Source organism: Suricata suricatta, chromosome 7 (genome assembly GCF_006229205.1).
Source record: "Suricata suricatta isolate VVHF042 chromosome 7, meerkat_22Aug2017_6uvM2_HiC, whole genome shotgun sequence".
Lineage (NCBI taxonomy): Eukaryota > Metazoa > Chordata > Mammalia > Carnivora > Herpestidae > Suricata > Suricata suricatta.
Genome location: NC_043706.1, coordinates 132,083,888 through 132,091,125, shown reverse-complemented (window position 1 = coordinate 132,091,125; position 7,238 = coordinate 132,083,888). Strand labels below are relative to the sequence as shown.

At 41.6% G+C, this 7,238-nt stretch overlaps 1 pseudogene; it reads left to right on the top strand.

The window, feature by feature from the left end:
* Positions 1-3,599: 3,599 nt before the first annotated feature.
* Positions 3,600-3,774, top strand: LOC115297367 (annotated as a pseudogene).
* Positions 3,775-7,238: the final 3,464 nt, after the last annotated feature.

Below are 7,238 nucleotides of genomic sequence, written 5' to 3'. Positions count from 1 at the left end.
CAAACAGGCTCTACGCTGTCAGCACATAACTCCATGCGGGGCTCAAACTCACAAATCGTGAAATCATGATCTGAGACAAAATCAAGAGTCATGACTGAGCCATGCAGGGCCTCTTGTTTTAGTTTTTGAGGTGTGCAAATATTCATGGAGTATTTCAAATCAAACTGATAGCCGCAGAGAATACAATCAATGTCCAGATATGCTAAGCTCTAATTTTTTAATTATAGTTTTTTATATTGTAATTTATTTTTATTTTTAAATTTTTTATAATAGTTTATTGTCAAACTGGTTTCCATATAACACCCAGTACTTCTCCCCACAAGTGCCCCCCCTCCATCACTATCACCCCCTAACCCTCTCCCCCCCCCCTTCAGCCCTCAGTTCATTTTCAGTATTCAATAGTCTCTCATGATTTGTGTCCCTCTCTCTCCCCCAACTCTCTTTCCCCCTTCCCCTCTTTATGGTCCTCTGTTAGGTTTCTCCTGTTAGACCTATGAGTGCAAACATATGGTATCTGTCCTTCTCCGCCTGACTTATTTCACTTAGCATGACAACCTTCAAGGTCCATCCACTTTGCTACAAATGGCCAGATTTTTTTAATGAGAGAGAGCGAGGGAAGGAGAGAATCCCAAGCAGGCTGCATGCTGTCAGAGCAGAGCCCAACTGGAGGCTCAATCTTACGAACCTGGAAATCATAACCTGAGCTGAGATTAAGTCAGATGCTTAACTGATTGAACCACCAGGTGCCCCACTAAGCTCTTTAATAAAAAACTTCTTATTCATCTAATTCAAATAATCTAAAACACTCTTCTAGTTCTATGAGACCCTTTAAAATATTATATAAATTACTTTCTCTGTGTGTTGCTATTTGACCAAGTACATGCCTGGTACTTAAAAATGTATCTCTGCTTTAAAATACCCTAGAAAGGGGCACCTGGAGCCACTCTGGAAAACAGTGTGGAGGCTTCTCAAAAAACTATCCATAGAACTCCCCTATGATCCAGCAATAGCACTGCTAGGGATTTACCCAAGGGATACAGAAGTGCTGATGCATAGGAGTACATGTATCCCAATGTTCATAGCGGCACAGTCAACAACAGCCAAATCATGGAAAGAGCCCAAATGTCCATCACCTGATGAGTGGATCAAGAAGATGTGGTATATATACACAACGGAGTACTACATGGCAATGAGAAAGAATGAAATCTGGCCATTTGTAGGAAAGTGGATGGACCTCGAGGGTGTCATGCTAAGCAAAATAAGTCAGGCAGAGAAGGACAAATACCATATGTTTGCACTCATAGGTCTAATAGGAGAAACCTAACAGAGGACCATAAAGAGGGGAAGGGGGAAAGAGAGTTGGGGGAGAGAGAGGGACACAAATCATGAGAGACTATTGAATACTGAAAATGAACCGAGGGCTGAAGGGGGAGGGGGAGGGAAGGAAGGGGTGATGGTCATGGTGGGGGGCACTTGTGGGGAGAAGCACTGGGTGTATTACAGAAATCAATTTGAAAATAAACTATTAAAAAAAAAAGAAAGAAAGGGGCACCTGGGTGGCTCAGTCACTTAAGCCTCTAACTTTAGCTCAGGTCATGATCTCACATTCATGGGTTCGAGCCCCTCATTGGGCTCTGTGCTGACAGCTAGAGCCTGGAGCCTGCTTCGGATTATGTGTCTCCCTCTCTCTCTCTCTCTGTCCCGCCCCCATTCAGGCTCTCTCTCTCTCTCTCTCAAAAATAAACATTTAAAAAATTTTAAAACCTTAAGAATATCATCTGACCCATACAACCTTGTAAGATACAAATAAAGACAATTGTCTATCTTAATATTTAGTTCTCTTTCAAACTCATGCCTGTTTTCATATTTTATTTACCTCAAAGTATAAAAATTGGGATTTAGTTTTTAAGAGCTATTGGACACGACAACCCCAGAATTAATTATCATGCTTTAAACATAAAGTGCTCTAAAAATACTATATGTATATAACAGGGTAATTAATCCATAAGTTAGACATCCAGTGGTTTTAAAGCATTAAGTGTATTAAATTCTGTACATTGTTTAAACATGTAGATTACTGTCCCTAATATTAAGGTAAAGTTCCTTCCAAAGAATTTTTTATTTTCATAATTTATTCTCCATAAAAGTATATATTAGTTTGGTATTTCCTAATTTCATAATTCATACTAGTATAGAGAGAAATAACTAATGTATAAATCCATTATGACTAAATTATATTCAATAGTTCAATGACTATTAAACAAATATTTCATCTTTCTTAATGGCATTCCATTAAATATTCTATAAATAACCTATGGAGTTGTCGAATCACTATGTAACTAACATAACATGTGGTGTCAACTACACTTCAATTTCAAAACAGTCTAGAATAAGGAGTAATGGAAGCTTTTCTGTTTTCTCTTCTTAAAATGAGAGTCACTTAAAGGATTGCCACTTTATCTTTAAGTTTTTTCTCTTATCTGTTTCCAACAGCCATGCTCACCAACAAAGCTCTCCCACTCAGAAGCATGGAAATAGACAGCCTGAAGACATGAAAGGATGTATGTCTGCGATACAGAAACAGGAGTGGGTTGCTTCATTTCTGTCTTCTTCTGGAGGATTAAACTGATACTAATCCTGCAAAACACAGAGAAAATCTCATTTTCCAAAACACACTCACACACAAGTCACTGGAGTAATAGGGGAAGGATTCTTGAACAGCTCTAACTTTGAAAAAGGGGAGAGTAAGTCTTAATTGCTAACAGAATAGTTTAAAACATAATCAGGGATCCGTAGGTTGTAAGCATTCATTGTCCAGGAGATCCTAATAGTGCCCTTGACTAAGGCTTCCTCAAGGAATAGGAGGACGTAATTGACGGCACATTCAGCATAAGGAAAGAAAATAAGCAGAAATAGCTGATCTAAAAAAATAAAATAAGGGCAAGCATCGAAATTGTGTGCAACCAGACTTATTTCTACAAAAGAGAAGAAAAGATGTCTTGAAGCTACAGCAGTGTTTGGGTCCCTGGGTAACAAGTGTGGTCTTATTAACAATAATGTAAATAAACAACCACAGAAAAAAACATAAACTTAGAGTCATGCTTGTCTAGAAGATATGGTTAAATCCTGTCTGGAACTGAGGGACCTCGCCCACCAAACCGAATGATAAAACCATCTACAACCACTTCTTGGGTTCTTTTAAAGTCTGAGTGCATGAAGCAGAGTGGAGTGTACCTCCCCGTGCCCAGGAGAACTGTCACACCTAATTGACCTCTAATTGACACTCAGGAAAGGGTGTTATCAGTTCGGAAGCTCCGTCTCAACTCTTTCTGTGATGTGTGACCACAAGCCCTGCAGAGCAAAAGCAGGAATCTCTCTGGCGGGAGCTCAGAGCTCTTCGTCACCTGCTGCCTGCAAGCTGCAGAGAAGAAAGCATTTAAGTGATAAAGGGATTCTGCTCCTTCGCCAAGTGTGGTGCGGATCTGAGGAATCCTGAGGAGGAGACAGGTACCGACACACACGTCCTTCAAAAGCACATGTGACAGCAAGTGGCTGGGATACGGAGTGGCTGACTGCTAAATGTCTAAACCATTCTCTGCATCGCTTCTGGGCCTTTTGGCTAGGATCAAGTTTAGTATCTGTTCTTATCAGTTTAAACCATTCTCTGCAAAGAGAAGTGCTTGGATTTTGTGATCGATCATAGGACATGTCCTGGAGGTCTCACTGGTCATAAAGAAAATCAGAATAATGCTGTTTCTAAGTGTCCATCATGCACAGATACTTCTATCTTCTCTTGATAAATGGGCATAGATATATTGAACAGAATGTACCTAAATGTATTGTTGGGATTTTTAGATATGACATGTGTGGTAATGAATGTGCTAAACTGTATCTTTTACTAGATCCTAATTTTATTATTTGCTATCCCTGGACCTACTATTCAAGGATTTCTTTTCATCTAGTTTCTCCAGCTTCTTGGAAAGAACCTTCCCTTTAAAATATAAATAAAGGGGTGCCCAGATGGCTCAGTCAGTTGAGCATTCAACTCCTGATTTGAGCTCAGGTCATGATCCCAGGGTGTTAGGATGGAGTCTTGCAGTGCGCTACCCTGTGAGTGGAGCCTGCTTGGATTCTCTCTCCTGTGGCGCCCTTGGGGCTCAGCTGGTCAGGCATCAGACTTCTGTTCAGGTCACGGCTGGTGGGGGTCAAGCCCCTCGTGCTCTGTAGTAATGGATCTGAGCCTGCTTCGGATTCTCTGTCTTCTCTCTGCCCTCCCCCGCTTGTGCGCATGCTCTCTCCCCCTCTCTCGCCCTCCCTCCCTCCTCTGCTCGCACACCGTCTTTCTCTAAAATAAAAATAATAATAATAATAATATATATAAATTACAAACGTGTGGACCCACCTTTCCCATTAGCACAGGAAGTGTGATGCTTCCACCAGGAATCCAGACTTTCGGGGACCCGGAAGAAAACCCTCCCATTGGTCCTTGTGGTCTGCCCTCACCTGAGCCTGTTGCTTGGTCACTGGGGCGGGCTTCTCTGCTCTTCATGGCCTCTCAACATTAACTTTTTCCAGTTGCATCCCAAGTGAGCATAAACACCTCTCTTAATTCTTCAGTGCACAGTTAAAATAAGGCTGCAGTTTTAACAAAACCTTTTAAATCTGATCGCTAGCAGAGTTGGTGATCTCAAAACTCAGGGAAGAATGGCCCAGGGAACACTACACAAATGCCTGATAACCATTAAAAATGGAATTAATGGTGTGCACCTGAAACTAATATAACTCTGTGTGTTAACTATATTGGAATTAAATTTTAAAAAATTTAAATTAAAATTAAAAAAAACAGTGATACTATGTGTTAGGGTGGCTGGGAGGAAAGTCTAAAAGAAATCAAAATAAAAGTTGTGCTGTCTCAGGCTTCCCTCTGGATTTAATTCAGAAAAGGGAATTGTCCGAGACCTCTGTCCTTGGTGAAGGCTGAATTGACATTAAATAGTAACAACATAATGGCTATGAAAATCACCACGGTCCCCTTTAGTTTTGACATCATGCTGGTGGGAGGAAAAAGCATACACCGTTAACAGCTCAGAAAGAAATGTGCATGCCAGAAAGTGCATGATAAAGTCGAGGAAAATTTAAGGATCTGCCATGGCAGGTTTCCAGGTAGCCAATGTTTGCAGTATTTATTTTGAGTGCCAACTGCAACCCATGCTGCTTTATCTTATATGTCCCACCGCTGAGAGAGTCACAACCATTGGTGGTCTCTGTGGACTTTGGAAGAAACATGCAGTGCAATTAAGGGGCCTTCCCTGCCACATTTACCAAGTAACCCATAGAGCTGAGCGTTTCGGGTAGGGTCAGTGCAGGTGAAAACCCTAGAACTGGATTCAGTTGGCTTGGGCTTCTGGTCAGGGTTCTAAAATAAATGGTCTTTACACACCATTATCCATGAATCTACTATGACGTAACAGACCACTCCAAGTCAAATTTGTTAAAAGCACACCGAGGGGCGCCTGGGTAGTTCAGTCAGTTAAGCGTCCAGCTTCGGCTCAGAGCATGATCTCACAGTTCGTGGGTTCGAGCCCCACGTCGGACTCTGTACTGACAGCTAGTTCAGAGCCTGGAGCCTGTTTCAGATTCTGTGTCTCCCTCTCTCTCTGACCCTCCCCTGCTCCTGCTGTTTCTTTCTGTCTCTCAAATATAAATAAAAAACATTTTTAAAAAAGTACACCAATCATTTATTGAACTCACACGTGTAAAATTCGAGGAGGGCTCCGTAAGGATAGTGCATCTCTTTTCTGCAATGTCCAGGCCTAAGCTGGGATACCTAGAATGACTGGAGAGTTAGAACAACTGAGGACTCGCCAGGGAATCTCTCCATGTGGCCTCTTTACAGGATCATTCCATGTAGCCTGAGCTTCCCGACAGCATGGAAGACCTGGAGTAGCCAAACGCCATACATGCCTGCTCAGCGCTCCAAGTAGAATCTGTCGGGCCTTCAAGAGGTGAAGCTCAGAGTTAGGTGCATATCACTTCTGTCATATGTTATTGGTCAAGTAAGTTCCAGATTCAAGGGTAAAGGATTAGAACACTTTTCAGGAAGTGTAGTAAAAAAATACACAGCCGTCGTTAACCTACAGCAATCATGGATCCAACAATGCTCAGATTATCTGTGACTGAACAAATTCCTGAACCAATCTTACGGTAGGCCTTAAATGTAAAAATCACAGTAGAAGCTGTGAACAAAACCATGCCCATCCTAACAAGTAACTGTTCTCTTTTTGAGAAACAGTTTGGGGCTTGCTGTTAAGTTCTGATGGAGACTGAACATATGGATATGGGACACCAAGTAATCAAGTGCCTTAAGCAGATCATCAGTGACCCACCAGCTAAAGAAAGGCATGACCAACAAACGTGCCAAGCGGAAGAGGTCTATCAGCTTAGGCAGGTCCTGACCACACTGTTAGTAACACGGTAGGGAATTCACATTCCAGAATGCCTGTTCCTGCTGCGTGTCACTTAGTCCTCAGCAAACACTGGGGTCTCATTCAGAATTTCCTCCAACTTGATGACTGAGAAGGAGAAAACTTAAGCCTGGCTTACAGACGGTTCCTCACGATATCTGGGCATCACACAAAATTGGATTATTATGGCTCTACATTTTCCACTAAAGGTGGTCTTGAAAGACAATGGGAATGAAAACTCGTCTTCCAAGTGGGAAAAATTTCAAGAAACATTCATTGTTGTGTTGTCTCAGGTGGGGGTGGGGGAGAGAAGACTGCTGATGTCTGCTTGGAGACAAGGAGGGGTATGCCTTTTATTTAGGGAACCCTGCTGGGTCCCTCTACTGCACCCACATGTGGTTGTACAAGAGAAAGAAATAATTCAGCAATCTAGTACAAGCAGGATCCTTAAGAGTTCAACCTCCCAGGAACAAAGTTCGAGTCACCTGTCAGCTAAAGAAACCATCCAGTGACGGTATTGGTTAAAAGCAAAGGACATGTGAAATGAGTAGTTAAGAAAGAAATCATTATGTATCATATATGACCTTGTTTTTAAATGAGAACTATCGTGATCACCCACATTTTTGCATTGTACTGTTATATTTTTATTTGTATATGATTCTGTTTTTTCTTTCCACGTTCCACTTTCACCAATGATATTATACAGGATGTGTGGGTAATGATCTCTTAGTGCAGAGATTACAGGATATCAAGACTATGCTGAGTTTTGAGCTA